At 42.2% G+C, this 17,540-nt stretch overlaps 1 pseudogene; it reads left to right on the top strand.

Annotated features, from left to right (window-relative positions):
• The first annotated feature begins 1,344 nt into the window (after window positions 1-1,344).
• Window positions 1,345-16,078, top strand: LOC128698124 (monocarboxylate transporter 4-like; annotated as a pseudogene).
• Window positions 16,079-17,540: the final 1,462 nt, after the last annotated feature.

Below are 17,540 nucleotides of genomic sequence, written 5' to 3'. Positions count from 1 at the left end.
GTTTGGTAACTGCCTGTGCTACCTATGTGAGACTGATGAGAAAGGTCTTGGGTAATATGCCAAATGTTTCAGTTTATTTGGATAACATTTACATAATGACATCTACGTGGGGCGAACATATCCAAACATTAACATCAGTTTTGTGTAGGTTACGCTCACATGGCCTCACTGCCAAGCCGAAGAAATGCTTCCTTGGGTATAACAAGATTAGATATCTTGGACTGATACTTTCTAATAACTCTGTGCAGTCTCTCCCCAGTAAGATCAAAGCTTTATTAAAATTTAAATTCCCCAAAACCAAGAAGCTCATGCGTAGCTTTCTTGGTTCTGTAAATTTTTATGCACAGTTTATCCCGAACCTTACTGATTTTACAGGCATCTTATCCGACTTCCTTAAAAAGTCTGTGAAGGAACCTCTTGAACTTTCCAACGTAGCTCGGGAAAAGTTTAATAAGATTAAAAGCATCTTTTCGAAAGACCCTATACTTAGGATTCCAGATATTAATAAAACATTTTGTTTGAGAACTGATGCCTCCAATACTGGCTTAGGTGTGGTGTTACTACAATACCATGATGGTACTCCCTTCCCTGTATGCTTCCTAAGCCGGAAACTCCTTTCCGCAGAAACAAGATACTCCACCATAGAAGAGGAATGTTTAGCCCTTGTGTGGGGTATCTCCAAACTTAAATTTTATTTGCTGGGAAAAGAATTCATTTTAGAAACGGACCACAAACCTTTGATATACCTAGAAACTTTTAAGGGAACCAACAGTCGCCTCTTGAGGTGGACATTGGCACTCCAGGCTTTTAAGTTCCATATTGTGTATATCAATGGTTCATCCAATTATTTCTCTGACTGGTTAAGTCTTGACAGTCAGTAGAAGATTTCTTGCTTTACGCGACTTCCACATGTTAGAACTTTTTCCTCACCTATTCTTCTTATACTCCTTGACTATAAGTCTTGGTATGGGGGAGTGTGAGGGAAAAGTTCAATAGATAGGAGTAGCAAGGGAATATATAGTAACAATAGTTTCATTGCCGCCTACTTGTTAAGGTAGGGTAAGTCAAGCTTCCGCTATTCCCGGCTTTTTTTGCCCCCTCCCCGAAAGTGATAGTTTGCTTGCCGGCTACTTGTTAACGTAGGGTCAGTCTAGCTCCCACTATTACTTCCCCTCCCTCTTCCCCCTTCCCCCCGGAAAGGTGACGTGAGGGACTCTGGTCAAACAGTAAATCACTCGACTCACAGCTCCCAACACTACTGTAAGTACATGCCTGCCTTGTATTCTAGTGGATTTATTGGTTGAAAGCTTCACTTTGAACCAATAATAAACTTAGTCTTTTCAGCCTTGCTCTTAGTTGACTGTTGTAATAATCACTACGTCATTTAGGTATTGTACTAATCATAGAGAGTGATTATTTAAACAGTGGGTAACCCGTATCTTTTCAGCTTGGATGACAGAGAGGGTCACCTGTCAATCAACGAGAAGAACTGACGGAGATGGACTAACGTCCTGGAGACGTCCCATATTGGATTTAATTACCTGTGCACCTGTATGAATTTGCAGGACGTAACCCCACATCATTGCAGCAGTAAAGAACCAGCTTTCCTGACTTCGGGATAGAATACTCACGGCGATACTCTGTGAAGAACTAGCCGGTGGTGGTCACCAACGCCTGCGACCCTCCCCCCCACATCAGCAACGGCTAAGATTTCAACAACACGAAGTGTCACCAATACCAGACACCCCAATATATATATTAGCGTTGAGTTCAAATGTTATTTTATTCATTTCATTTTTCATTTTTCTTTCAAATAGGATATACCTGTCATGTTTTATTGTTTTATGTTTGCTTTAATAAATAATAAAGTGTTTATCTTTGTTAATTATTATTTCGTTTTCTTTTCATTAATTTTCCTAAGGAGGAGCCAGCTTTGGTAATACTGTCTGAAGTTATTACAGAGCTGAGTAAGCCTTCACACTCTGTCTCATACCAGTCCTTTCCCTTCTCATTCATATCATCCGTATTAATGATCTAACCATAAAAGAAAACTCACAAAAGAGTATTACACTCCCTACAAATTACCATTGGTAAGCATTGTGAGATAAGTGGAAAGACAGCGCTTCCGTGTGTTCGTAAACACTGCTTTAGAAGTGCTAAAAGAAAGACTTTCAGGGGATTTTCCTGGATGCCAGTGACATTATTATTATTATAATCAAGGGGGAAGCGCTAAATCCGTAGGATTATACAGCGCCTGGGGGGGGATGTGGAAGGCATTCAGGCTTAATTCGGGGAACTGGAGCTCAGATACAATTCCCTAAATCAAGAGCACCTCACCAACATCAAGGAACCTTCCCTGAGGGGCTGATGCCAGTGACAGGGTGATGATTCAGAGAAATGGAGCTAACCTCTGTTCCATTCCATCGAATCTTTTTCCCCTCCCATTTCCCAATGCGAATTATGATCCCAACGAGATTAGCGCTCTCTCTCACACATTTCTCAGGAAAAAATTACTTAACACAGGAGTGTGTCATTAGTTGTCATGATGCTGACCAAGGTCTCTTGATCTCAGGAATTAAATGTACACTCCTCTTTCTCGGATAAAACTTGATTACTTTCCATTTTCCAAGAGTTATTAGATCTTTATTATTCTAGTGCTTCATATACTCGCATATAATTTTATCATCACAGAATTAGTCCTGGCTTCCAGAAAGTAAATTATTACAATAATTCTGCAAGAAAAGCAAAATAACACTCTTTCTATACAATTCACTTATTGCCATTGCTAATTAATTTCTGAAATTTGATTTTCAACCCTAGGTAGTGGGGGACACAGTAGAGCAGTGCTTCGGAATTACTTTCTCTACTTTCTTAAGAGAATCACAGACATCGTCCACTGTCACCGCAATGATCTTCAACATGTTTGGCTTGACATGGTGCCTGACCGGGCCTTTCATGGAACCTCTGGTGTCTGAGTTTGGTTGGAGGAGGGTGGCTTTTGTGGGATCCATCATGCTCTCCTTCTCCACCGTCTCCTCAGCCTTTGTCGCCTCTCCTTGGGTCCTCATCTTCACTTATTCTGTTCTAGGAGGTGAGAATATTCACACATGCCAGAGTGATATTTAATGTTTTAATGCATCTGACCATGCCGTACATTAGCAAAAGTCGCTGACATAATGACAGAATGAGACTTAAGTCTCAGTATTTGATCTTTGCCGTAGTCCGAGACATAACAACACCAGTGAAAAATTCGAGTTATGTCACAGCTTCAAGAAGACATTATTCATGGAAATTCAGAATCATGGTTTTAGAAAAACTCAGTTGCAACAAAACAAATTAGACTTAGGACAAGGTTCTGTAAAATGAGAATAATATTGAGGCCTATACAGCCGTTCCTAAATAACTCTTGACCATCGATTATAGATCACACAAGAAATAGGTTCTTACATTAATGGCTTCCGAATATTGGATAACATCCTGAAGGTAATTCAATACTATACATCAGTGTTTTTCAACCAGTGTGCCGTGGCATCCTGGTGTGCCACTGACAATGCCCACGGATGCAGCAAGAGTGTTAGTAAGTTTGCTGTAGCTTCATCGTCTTAATTATAACACCACAATTGTTTTCAATAATATTAGTTGTATATTTAACTACTACAGAAGAGTTGCTATAATTTTTCCGAACAGATGTCATTAAAAGGTAGTCTGTTATATTATCATAGTAAATATATAATTAATATGTAATCAAGGGGCATTATGACGGGAAAGTAAATATATATAATAGCCACCGTTTGCGTTAGGTTTACAATCATCATTTTCTTTGCTCACGAAATCGTAATGACACGATTGCAAACAAACCATACTATGGGGTGGGGTTTGAACCCGTGATCAGAGTGTCTCAAAACTCCAGACCGTCATGTTAGCCACTGGGCCAGCTAACTTCGATAAAATTCATCCAACTAGGTATATTTCTACACCATAGGACCTCTTCAAGGGGGGCTCCTTGGCATGGTGAAGAGGCTCTTGGTCTGAGGAATTAGACCTGTCGGTCTACTTCCTCAGACCGAACCTAATTACCCCCCAATCCCCCGTTCCCTATCCCATCCTCCCCATCCTCCCCATCCTCCCCATCCTCCCCTTTTTCCTTTCCTCCTCCTCCTCCCCACCCCTCCCTTTTGCCCTTCTTTTTTTTTTTTTTTTTTTTTTTTTTTTTTTTTTTTTTTTTTTTTTTTTTTCCACAGGCACGCTAGTTCCTAGGTAGGGGAATGGGTACCGGGGTCCATCCCATTCCGTTGAGGTTCTTGGCGGTGGCGTAGTTTGCCGTGGAATCTGGATTGCCTGGGGATGTCCTGATCCCTCTCCAGTATCCCGGAGGGTGTCTTTGGGTGTCTCTTGGGCGACGGGTGTATCTCTGGAAGCCACCTTTCGGATTCCGGGGGTGGTGGCCGAAGGAGGTATGCTTTGTGGTGGATTTCCGGCTGCTCTCTCTTTTGTCCACTGAGGTAGCTCAGCAGATGTGAGGTTGCTATCCCGGATTGCCGGTTTACTGGCATGATGGGTAGGGTATGGCATGGGTTCCATGCTGCATCTGTGCTACTTGAAGTGCTGAGGTCCTCTTGGGCGTGGAGGGAGATTTCTGGCCCTTTCATTCCTCCTAGGAACTATCCCTCCCCGGTCCCCCCTTTTTTATTCTTTTTTTATTTTTATTTTCTTTTCTTCTTTCTTTTTTTTCTTAAAAACAAAAAAAAAAGAAGTAACCTAACCATGGCAGCCCTAGTCCATGAACCTGCTACCCCTGGGCCCCTTCTTGATACCGCACCCCGTTCTGATCCCGCCTCATCTTTGGACCACTCTTTGGACACTCCTCATGCCTCTGTACCTCTTGCCGGTGCTGTTTCCTCACCCGCTTCAGGTACTGAGGCCTCGACTGACTCCTTCGATTTATCTGACCTTCGCTCTCCTCTGATTATGCTTCCAGCCTCTCCCTCTGCGGTGCAGCAATTTTCGAATTGCCGGCCCGTTCCACGTCGGACCAACTCTGGTCCCACGCCTAAACGCCAACGACAATTACCTGCTGATGATACTTCTCCACCTTCTCGTTCTTCTCAGAAAAGATCGACACGTCCTTCACTACCTTTCCACGCTCAGTTTCAGACTGCACAATGGACTAAATTCTTCACTTTATGACCGACTTCCTCTACTGCCTATCTTTCTGACCACAGTATTGGAAAGGCACTCCTACGCCATGTTGGTAAAGATATTTCTTTTCATGCTCTTAAGAGCGGTACGTGCATCATCACCATACAGAATGCTACCCAGGCTCATGAGCTTTCTCGTCTTTCCCATATCGATACTGTTCCTGTCACTATTGAAAAGCATCATTCCCTCAATTCTTGTAGTAGTACCATCATTCTGCCCCATACCATAGTTCAACAAAATTTCCAGACATGTGGCACTGACATTCTTGAACAGCTGGAACTCCAAGATCTCCCAATCCTCAAGGTAGACACCTACGTTCTTCCTGCCCGCGGGCGGAGACGATACCCTAGCAATGTGGCTCATTTAACTTTTGTCAGCCGTGAACTCCCATCCTCAGTTTATGTAGCAGGACATCGGTTACAAGTTCGAAAGGTGATCCCTACACGGCAACAGTGTAGAAATTGCTGGCGATTTGGCCATCCAGTGAAACATTGCAGATCCATCGCCGAATGCCCAGTCTGTGGTGCCGATGACCATTCTAATACGTCTTCCAATCGACCTCCCTCTTGCCTTAATTGTCATGAGGCTCACCCTTCGTACTCTCGCCGTTGTCAAGTCTACTTAAACGAGCGGAAAATTCGTTACCTCAAAGAGGCAGAAGGTCTCCCTTATGCCATGGCAGTTTCTCATCTCCGCCTCCAAGGGAGACTACCTCGTGTTTCTTATTCCCGTGTTTCAAAACGTCCCCCCACTTTTGGTATCCCATCTTCTGCACCCACCTCTGTGGTTACCTCTCCCATAGTCACTCCTGTAGCTAATTCTTTTGCTGTCCTCGGCTCAGATGTCCCTACTTCAACGTCTCAGTCTGATCTCGCTTCCTTGTGTTCTCTCTCACAAGCCTCAGTAGCGACGAGATCTCGTATGACACCTCCTCCCAATCGTCCCTCTACTTCTCAAAAGTCAAAAAAAAGGTCTGTTAACATCTCCCACCCATCTTCCACCTCCTCATTTTCCCTTCCCTGTCTCTGTACCTGGTTCTCCCCCTCTCACTGGCTCTGTTACAAGTGTAGAGGTTCACCCTCCTCCTCATACTGTACCTTCCTCCCCTGTTCCCTCCCAAGATTCTTCCTCTTCTGCCACCTCCCAGGTTTCTGCCTCTTCTGTCCCCTTCCACGCTTCTCCAGTTCCCTCCACCCTTTCGCCCCCCCCCTACCTTGGTACAGTCCATTACAGTTCCAATCTTTACTCATCCTCCCCATACCATTTCCAATTTGTCTCCCATACGACGTCTCTGAATTCTGAAACACTTGAAGCATCTCTGAATATATTGCAGAGACCAAACCATCAGTGGACACTGATCCACCCTCCGCTCCTTCTCTCTCCTCTACTCCATCTGCGCAACTCCTTTCTTCACAGCCCACTGTTCCTTCGCTGCTTGAACGTTTTCCACTGCCTCTGCATGTGGACTTTTCTAACCCCTCTAGTCCGTAGGAACCCTTACCTGTGGATTTCAGGTATCTTTATCATTGCCAATCATGGCCTATTTACAGTGGAATATACGCGGCCTCAGGGGTAATCGGAGTGAGCTTCAGATGTTACTCTCCCAGTTTTCCCCTGTTGGTGTTTGCTTACAGGAACCAAAATTACACTCTGCTGTTATCTCTCCCATCTCAGGCTATAATTTATTGTATTCTTCAGATCCTTTTCTTGATGGGGCCTTTAATGAAAGTGCCCTTCTTCTACGCACTGATATTCCGTACCATCAGCTATTTGTTCGTACTTCGCTGCATTACACAGCAGCCCGTATCCACTTGCATAGGTGGTATACGCTCTGTTCTTTATATCTCTCTCCTTCTCGGGCATTATCTATTCCGGATATTGCCTTTCTTGTTTCGTCATTACCACCACCGATTCTGTTACTTGGTGATTTTAATGCCCATCATTTCCTCTGCGGGGGGTCTCACTGTGATTCCCGTGGCATTCAGTTAGAGGCTTTTCTTGCCACCCACCCCCTCCATGTTTTAAATACAGGTACTCACACCCATTTTGATCCTCGGACTCACACTCTCTCTTGCATCGATCTCTCAGTCTGCTCTTCCTCCGCCGCATTAGACTTCACTTGGTCTCTTCTTCCAGACTTACATGACAGCGATCATTTCCCAATCATTCTTACTTCCCCTTCATATTCATCACCTCTTCGCATCCCACGCTGGCAATTTGATCAGGCAAATTGGAACCTTTACTCACACCTAACTGTTTTTAGAGAGGTTCCTTCTTCGTCCTCCATCGATGAGCTTTTACACCTCTTCTCATCCTCCGTTTTAACCGCAGCTTCTCATTCTATACCCCAAACTTCGGGCAGGCATTCTCAGAAATGCGTGCCTTGGTGGTCTCCTGCTTGTGCTCGTGCAGTACGTTTGAAACGCGCTGCATGGGGCAGGTACCGGTACAATAGAACCAAAGAGAGACTTCTTGATTTTAAGCAGAAGCGTGCGATCGCTCGCCGTGTCATCCGTGATGCTAAACGCACTTGCTGGCGAGATTATGTCTCCACCATCACCTCTGCTCCTCTATGAGTGCAGTCTGGAAAAAAGTACGAAAACTGAGTGGTAAATATTCTCCTGACCCGGCTCCTGTTCTGCGGGTTGCCCGTGTTGATATAGCAAACCCACTAGATGTTGCCAATGAAATTGGCAATCATCTGGTCCGTATTTCTCAGGGACTCCATCTATGCCCCTCATTTGTTTCCTCAAGTCTGCCAGAGAGTTAGCACCCTTGGATTTTTCTTCTCTTAGAGAAGAACAGTATAATGTGCCTTTTACACTTCAAGAACTGGAGGCAACACTCTCAGCTTGCCGATCATCGGCAGCTGGGCCCGACGACATTCATATTCGTATGCTACAACATTTACATCAGTCAGCCCTTGCAGTCCTATTACGCCTTTACAATCTTATTTGGTCACAAGGAGTTCTTCCACAGCTGTGGAAATCCGCCATTGTTCTCCCCTTCCGCAAACCAGGCACTAGGGGACATGAAACCTCCCACTATCGTCCCATTGCTCTTACCAGTGCAGTTTGCAAAGTGATGGAACGCCTAGTAAATAGACGTTTAGTGTGGTATTTAGAGACACACGACTGTCTCTCCACTCGTCAATATGGCTTTCGTAAGGGACGTTCTACCATAGACCCCTTACTATGCTTGGATACGTATGTTCGTAATGCCTTTGCAAATAACCACTCAGTTATTGCCATATTTTTTGACCTTGAGAAGGCATATGACACAACTTGGAGGTATAATATTTTAGCCCAAGCCCACTCCTTAGGCCTTCGAGGCAATCTACCATCCTTCCTTAAGAACTTTTTAACTGACAGGCATTTCCGTGTTCGGGTTAATAATGTGCTCTCCCCGGACTTTATCCAAGCTGAAGGTGTCCCCCAGGGATGTGTTCTGAGCACAACACTTTATCTTCTTGCTATTAATGATTTGGCCTCTAGTCTTCCATCAAATATTTGGTCATCACTTTATGTTGATGACTTCGCTATTGCCTGTGCAGGCGCTGTCACCTTATTACAGTTTCTCTCCAGCATGCAGTCGACCATGTTTCCAATTGGGCCACCACACGTGGGTTTAAATTTTCCAGCACTAAAACCCACCAAATTACTTTCACTAGATGCTCTGTCATCTCCGATCATCCTTTGTACCTCTATGGCTCCCGTATCCCTGAACGTGATACAGTACGTGATCGTAGGTTATCCTGGAAACCTCAAATTACCTCTCTGAAGGCAACTTGTCACAGCCGGCTGAACCTTCTTAAAACCCTTGCTCATCTTTCATGGGGAGCTGATCGTCGAACCCTTCTTCGCCTACATTCCACCCTTATTTTATCGAAACTTGATTATGGTGACCAGATCTATTCAGCGGCATCTCCTACTACTCTCTCTAGCCCTAACCCCATTCATCACCAAGGATTATACGTTTATGCCTTGGTGCTTTTCGCTCTTTTCCTGTCGAGAGCCTCTATACAGAAGCGAACGTTCCATCCTTATCCAACCGCCGTGATGCCCATTGCCTTCGCTACTATGTACGCTCTCATGATCTCTGCAATCCTTCCATTTATAGAATGGTCACTGATATTAGTAGACATTATTTGTTCGCCGCCCCTGTTTACTCCGTCCCTTCTCTCTTCGCCTTCATTCGCTCTTGTCTTCTCTTCAATTACCACCTTTCTATGTACATGTAGCATCTCACTTTTCCCTACCCCCCTGGAAAGTTCCAGCTGTTCGAGTCTGTTCTTTCTCTCTCCCTTGCTTGAAAGCCCAACTGTCTATGGTCGCTTCCCGCTCTCTTTTTCTTGACCACTTTCACTCTCATTCTCATGCCATTGCTCTGTACACAGATGGCTCTAAGTCTTCTGACGGCGTAGGATTCGCAGTAGTGTTTCCGGACAGCGTCGTACAAGGGCATTTACTATCTTCGGCTAGTATTTTTACTGCTAAATTGTATGCCATCCTTACAGCACTTATCCGTATTGCATCTATGCCTGTGTCATCATTTGTGGTTGTCTCAGACTCCCTTAGTGCTTTACAGGCTATACAGAAATTTGATACACTTCACCCCTTAGTCCTCCGTATCCAACTTTGGCTACGCCGCATCTTTACCAAGCATAAAGATATTGTTTTTTGTTGGGTCCCTGGTCATGTTGACGTACAGGGCAATGAACAGGCAGACACTGTTGCGCAGTCAGCAGTACATGACCTACCAGTTTCATATAGAGGTATTCGATTTACGGACTATTTTGCTGCCATATCTTCCCACCTTCACACCCGTTGGCAACAACGTTGGTCTACTATGCTCGGCAACAAACTTCAATCTATTAAACCGAGTATAGGTTACTGGCCGTCTTCTTATCACCAGTGTCGAGGTTGAGAGACTACTCTCTCCCGTCTTCACATTGGCCATACTCGTCTTACTCATGGATATCTCATGGAGAGGCGCCCTGCTCCTCTCTGTGAGAATTGCCAAGTTCCATTATCAGTCAGTCACATTCTGTTGGACTGCCCACTTTATCAACGAGCACGCAGAATTTACCTCCGTCGTCGTCTTCGCTCCGCTGTTCTCTCTTTACCTTCCCTTCTCGCTGATGGACCCACCTTTCATCCAGACTCTCTCATTGACTTTTTGACAACAACTGACTTACTTCACAAATTCTGATACCTTCAGCCCTTTTTACTTCAATCTCTTGCTACCCTCTACCCCCGCACTATCCCCTGCCCTGCTGTTTTCTGTAACCTACTGATCATCCCTCCTCCCTTCTGCCATCCAATACCCTCGCTTCCTTCCCTACCCTGCAGCGCTGTATAGCCCTTGTGGCTTAGCGCTTCTTTTTGATTATAATAATAATAATAATCTACACCATAGGAGTTCGTCACGGCTATGCTAGCGGGAGATTCGTAAAAACCTGCATTTGTGGTCACAGTGATGCCTATTCTAACCTTCCTTTGGTGTAGAAATATACCTAGTTGGAGGAATCTTATTGAAGCTAGCTGGCCCAGTGGCCAGCGCGACGGTCTGCAGTTTTGAGATACTCTAACCGCGGGTTCAAACCCTACCCGTGGTGTGGTGTGATCATTTACTTTGTTTACAACTTTACAGTTAGTGTCGTCCAATACATGATTGGTTTTCGTCATTGACGTGATGACTTTCCAGGGAGATGTAACGAGTCACTTTCTCATTTTACTATTTTTACTGTGAAACAGTAGCTTCCACTTAACTTAATATATACAGGTTTGTAATAAAGAAGAGAAAGCATGAAGATGATTGTGGTGAGGGTGAAAAGAAGCCGAAAGATGGAAATATAAATGAAACAGAAAGAACAGTTCCCTCTTCCTTTAAAATTGATGTGATTAAAAGAAAGAAAAGTCATCAATACTTTGACAGTTATTTAGATTTGGGATTTACTTAGTGCTGATAATGTTAATTCTACATCATACTACATTACTTATGATGATAAACTGGTCAATGAAGCAATAGTTCTCAGCAAATTAAAGACTCATTTCACTATGAAACATGATCATCTTACTAACAGGTCTCCATCATACTTTGAGAGACTTTTAAAAGAGCGATAACAGAACTGATATTTTTTAATAAAGCTGCTACTAAGTAGGCAGCTACATAGTAAGAAAATTACTGGCTAAATATATGAAGCCTCATACAGAAACAGATACATTTATTCTTCCTGTTTGCAGTTCCATAGTAAAAATACATGTTTGGTAGTGAAACAGAAAGAGAAGTATAAAATATTTCACCCGCAGATAATAACATTAACAGACGGAAACATATGTCAGCAGACATAAAAGAAATTGTGTGCGAAAGTGAAATTTTTGCATTCGAAGTCTACAGATATTAGAGAGAAGGCTTAATTCTTAACATTCATTCACAACATTGGTAATGCTAAGCTAGTAAACCATTTTTTTATTGTAAAGATCATGAAGATACAAAAGCAAACCAAGATCTATTCATTACGTTATATAAATACTTGGAAGCTGTTGGTTTGTCCAGGTAATCCTGTGTAAGAATTTATACAGACGGTGCTCCATCAATGGTTGGTTTAGTGAAAGGATTTGTATCATTAGTGCAGAAAGACAACAGTGATGTCATAACAACACATTACTGTCCCTACTGTGAGGTGCTGGTCAGAAGAACAGTCGGTAGTAAGTTCAAGACTGTACTAGACAAAGTTGTAAAAATTGTGAATTACAAAAAGGTACGCCACTTAAATGACGAATGTTTGGCAAACTATGTGAAGACATTAATCTTCTGTACACGGAGGCAAGATAGCTATCGACAGGCAAAGTGTTGTCACGAGTGCATGAACTCAAGGATGAGTTACTAACATTTTTCTTTCCCCTTCAGCAGTAAGAATAATTTTTAGTGTTGCTTGCAGATGACACTTGGTCTACAAAATTATCCTACTTAGTGGATATCTTTAATCATTTAAATTCCAACATACAAGACAACACTGATAATATCATATCTTCCACTGACAAAATTAATGCATTCAGAAATAAATTTAGAAATTGGGTTGTCAAAATGAAAGAAAGCAACATGGATATGTTCCCACATGTTGATGCACAAAAAATAAAGAGATCATTAAATTGATTTTTGAGCATTTTGAAGAACTTGCAGAAAAAAATCAGTGGTATTTACCAAACTTATGTGTGGAAGACTATGACTGGTTGAGAAACACATTTTACTGCATCAGCATCAATCTCGTCGAAGCTCAGTCTCTCAGAAGAAGAGGAATTAATTGAAATGTGTTATGATAACTGACTAAAAAAAAGAATGAGGAAGTGACGCTGGATGAATTAGGATAGAAATTATGAATGATTCTCTTCAAGCTGCGATAAAAACTAACAATTATGAAGCAGTTCTGCACATCTTACCTACGTGAGGGATTTTCTTTGCTAACAAACATTAATACTAAAGACAGAGAAAGACTATAATTACTTGACGAAGAAAGAAGGGAATGTCTGTCCAATATTCCACCTATTTCAAAGTAATCTGCCAAATATACCAAACTCAAATATCTCGCTAAAAACAAGTTACAGAGGACAAGTTAGTTTGTTTTGTTTATTTGATTGTGACCTATAATTATTGTGTATTACTTACACTAAAAGACTTGTATATTTTAGATATCGTGTGTGTGTGTGTGTGTTTAATGGAAAGCTGTTCAATTAGCTAATTAACTAGGTGTGCCACAGAAGAAGATATGTAATTTGAAAAAAAAAAAGGTTATAATCCACTGCTACTAATTATAAAATGTTGATTTCTTGTTCTATAATATTTCTTACGTTATTCTTATTGTCTGAAAAAAATTGAAGGAAAGTATATCTCATTGCGATAAAAATTAATATTAGCGTAAATGGATGTGCTCAAGTTTGTTTGTGTTTATGATATTATAAAATTTAAGAATTATGTGTATCCAGTACTGTTTAACACATTATTACAAAAAAAATCGTAATAAATTACATTGAACCAATCAGGATTTAAGTTTAATATTTGCAGGAACTGGCGTAGGTATATTACTAAGCATCAGCTACACGATTGTGCCTTACTACTTCAGAAAGCGGAGAGGCTTAGCCAATGGCATCATAATGGCAAGTGATTGCTGAGGTCAGCTGCTGGGACCTCCATTAATTTATTATCTACAATCTGAATACACCTACTCAGGCTCCATACTCATACTTGGTGGCATAGTTCTCAACTGTTGTTTGGGCGCAACAGTCTTCCATCCCATTGAATGGCACTTGAAAACTACAACTACTAAAACAGAAAACAATAAAAATGTTAATGAAAGCGTTGGTGAGAGCTCCTACAGATCAGTGGGACATTCTGACAAGTGTGATACATTCCAGTGTTGCTAACCTGTGCATCCTGAGGTCGGCAAGGGCGGTCATCATAGCCATCAGTGCTGCTCTTACGCTCACTGGATACCTAAATTTTATGGTCATCGTCCCTTTTGCTATGCAAGATTCAGGCTTCACCTTGGAAGAAGCTGCTTGGACTGTGTCTGTGTCTGCAATATGCAACATGTTAACAAGGATTATTGTGTCTTCACTCACCGACACTCGCTTTTTTAATTTTCGAATCTGCTACCTCATAGGCAACTTCACAATCACCACTTCTATGATCAGTAAGTAAATATAAAATGTCTTAGATTACATATACAGGTCGTGTCGATTAAGTAGAATCGCACGGTTGTGCCTATTCGGCAAATGTTGTTTGCCGAATTAACAAAACGAAAATTTGTTTTTGCTGTAAATCAATCTGAACATAAAGAAAAAATATATATCATTGACTAGAAGCAATTTCAAATAAATTTAAACTGACATATGCTATATAGCAGAATTTACCTAAAAAACTAGGCTAGTTAAGGTTACGTTAGGTGAGGTTTCTCAGTTGGGTTTGGTAATTTTTTTTTTTACAAAATGATAAATATATGAAGATTTTGTTTTTGGACAAAACCTAACTTAGAAACCTCACCTAATCTAAATTAATCTAACGATTTTTTTTATATTTTCCTGTATATGTATGTCTTGCCGAATAGATAAAACTGGTCAGTTAGCAAGAACTCATTTAAAATTAAGTCCTTTTTAAAATTTTCTCTTATACGTTTAAAGATGTATTTTTTCATTAATGCTAATGTAAAAAATTATAATTTTGCACCAAAAGAATCTTAGAAAACTTACCTAACCTTATTATAACAAGCGCAATTTATTTTAGACTAATCCAACTAATTATATTTTAGATACTTTTACAATAATTTAATAATAAACAAATACAATGAAACATATTTTTTTCGTTAGGTTCAGAGTGATTTTTGCGAAATTATTACATACACAAATTTTCGCTTGTCTTATATGGCAAGATGAGCGTTGCTATTTAAGCCAAGATCGCAAGTTGTTTTACATATACAGGATTCTGTTCTTGACTCTCGCCTCGGCAGGTCATAGCAGCTCTCCTTACTTACTCTGTCTCCCTACGATCCCCGTTGGGGAGGGGAACCTTTACCAGCGTCGTCTTCGCCTTGACTTGCACGATGAGCTACGCAAATCGTGTAAAGATCAAGCCAGAAAGTGGTACCGTTGATGATCCAACGAAGATTGCTCTTGCAACTGTTGTGCAGGGAGTACTGCAAGTAAAATTCAACACCATTTTGTCACTGAAAGAAGCATTCATTGTTGTGTGTCACGATGATGCTGAAGCAGAGAAGCTACTTACTACAGAAGCCACCACTACTCTTACTGCTCAAGGGTTTACTGTTACATCATCTCCTGCCCTCAGGGCAAGGAAATCAGTATTCCTGAAGAAACTGGATAAGATTTTGACCTCTCAACCAATTGCTGAACTCAAGTCATCTATAGAAACTCAAAATACTTGGGCCATTGATAACAGCATTACCAAAATCCCGACTGCATCGTCTATGCTCAAGGTCACCTTTACCGACGTGAACATGGCTGCCACTGCTCTGAACGAAGGTCTTGCTATTTACTACTATTACATCAGTCCCACCTACATAGAAGCAGAGAGATACCACTACATCCAACATTGCTCGAACTGTTATTCTTATCTTCACACCACCAAAGCATGTCCAGTAAAAGACAAGAAGTTCTGCACTACATGTGGTAGTGAGGGACACACCTTCAGTTCCTGTACCGCTGCTGCCCCAACACAACCAGCATGTTTAAACTGCAAAAGCAGTGATCACCATACACTGGCAGCAAAATGTCCTACAAGAAAGGATATTATGAAGAAAACACAAGATGCAGCAAAGAAAAAACCTTCTAACAACACACCAACGTATGCAGCAATTGCAAAGTTACAAGCAGACACTACAAAATTACTTCAAGCATGTACTCAACCCGCCTCCACCACCATCACTACTCCAACATGTGACGTAACGAAGATCCTCTATTGTTTACTACACGCTCACGTGCAGAACATGGCTGTACCTGGAACCTTTAACTCTACCATCAACGAGTTATTCGCATTAAACAACATGCCATCATTCATATTTCCAGCATCTCCACCTTCTGAAGAAATTCTAAAATTCACCAAGGACTTAATCAACACCTCTGCTACAGTAGCTCCAACACCACCAACAACTAGCGACGTCACTCCAACAACGTCCAATGAGAAGTCTCCACCGCCACCACTCCTCATTGAAACCGACCAATCAGAAGCCTTGCCACCAGAAACATCTTCCTATTCGTCTACTGAAGATGACAATGAAGATGACAATGCATATTCACTTCCACCTTCAACACCACATAACAAGAAAGAAAAACCGGCACCAACAACACCACCCTACGACCCTTGACTCGATATTGTACAAGATGAAGATAACGACAAGTACATTAGTTGGGATGGAGTCACTTTCTGCACCACAGCAAATTATCCTCAACACATGGAGCCATGTGAACTCAAATCTCACCTCATCCAAAAGACAGTCAAGTTTGTCATCGAATCTTCTATCTATACTACTAAAATCGAAATTTCAAGTCTTATAAAGCATACTGAAAAATGCTCTCAAGATCCTCGATATCGACACATGTTAACACGTCTCATGATAGTTCCTCTCCAACGATTTAAACGTCTTGAAAATGGAACTGTACTCTCCAAGAATACTTACATCTTTAAACAACGCCACAACTCCAAGTAACCACCAAGCCATTATGAAATGACCAATCAACGATGAGCACCTCCCTTGTCGCCTGCAGCCACCAATCACCATCAAGACGCAGTAATCTTCCATCCAGCAAGTTGCAGTCAGCACCTGCAGAGTTCCTGTTGTCTTCTACATCGTCTTCGTCAGTGTTTATCCAGGCTTAGCAGTTGGGTCTAGTCTTGACTCTTCTCTCTTCGACTCAAGACATTCCTCTCACCGTTTGTTCTTCGCACTGTCCCCACTTGACCCTCGCCCCTCGTGGGTCCTTACCTGTGAGTCCTCTGATCTGATCTGTTTTACATATTCATTGAATTCTGAGCCAGACTGCTGTGGTGTGCTCGATCAATTCATTGATTCCTCTGCTAGCTTCCGCACTGGACAGACGCACCTGCTCCCGATTGGCTGCATGCTTTGCTTGCTCCTGATTGGTTACCTTGCGATCCCCTTGCTGGGAGAAGCTTTTGCTGTGTTTGTTAAAGAAAACTGCATTAGTTTTCTTGTTTCAAGAAGACCTTGCCTGATTGGTTGATTTCTGGACATTCTTCATCTTGGCTCCAGGAATCTGTGCGTCGCTGGCTGCCTGCCCCAGGGCAGACAGTTGGCCTCTGCACTCCTGCAGCTGGGTGAAGTCTTCCCACCTCATCCTGTTGGGTGTCGTCTGCTGATACCTTGTTCACAAGCAACACTTCCATACCTCTGCACTTTGTGTATGTGTAATCCTGGCACACCGATATCCTCATACCCATGTTCGCTTGTGACAGCATCTCGGAGAATAAGACAGCTTTTTTTTTTAAACAATATCTTTTTTGTGTGTGACACGGGTTTAGCTCTCTTGTGCCGTTTTCCCCCTAGAGACCAGTAAAGCCCTCTTCATTGAGATGCTTAAAGATCCCCACACAGTGAATCGGCTTGAATACATCGCTCTGGAGACACCAGCACCTTTCTCTCCTCTCTAAGATTTCTTCTTTTTCTGGATCGGCTGGACCTGCTCCTGCGTCGGTGGGAGTATTCGTCTGCTCGGTGCCCGTGGCTGCATTCCTTGTGATTTACGCACGGGAAGCCTCATCTTGGCAGGTACATTTCACAACACAAACATGTCCTGTCAGAAACATAC

Source organism: Cherax quadricarinatus, unplaced genomic scaffold (genome assembly GCF_038502225.1).
Source record: "Cherax quadricarinatus isolate ZL_2023a unplaced genomic scaffold, ASM3850222v1 Contig4204, whole genome shotgun sequence".
Classification (NCBI taxonomy): Eukaryota; Metazoa; Arthropoda; class Malacostraca; order Decapoda; family Parastacidae; genus Cherax; species Cherax quadricarinatus.
This window is presented reverse-complemented; position numbering and strand designations above follow the sequence as displayed.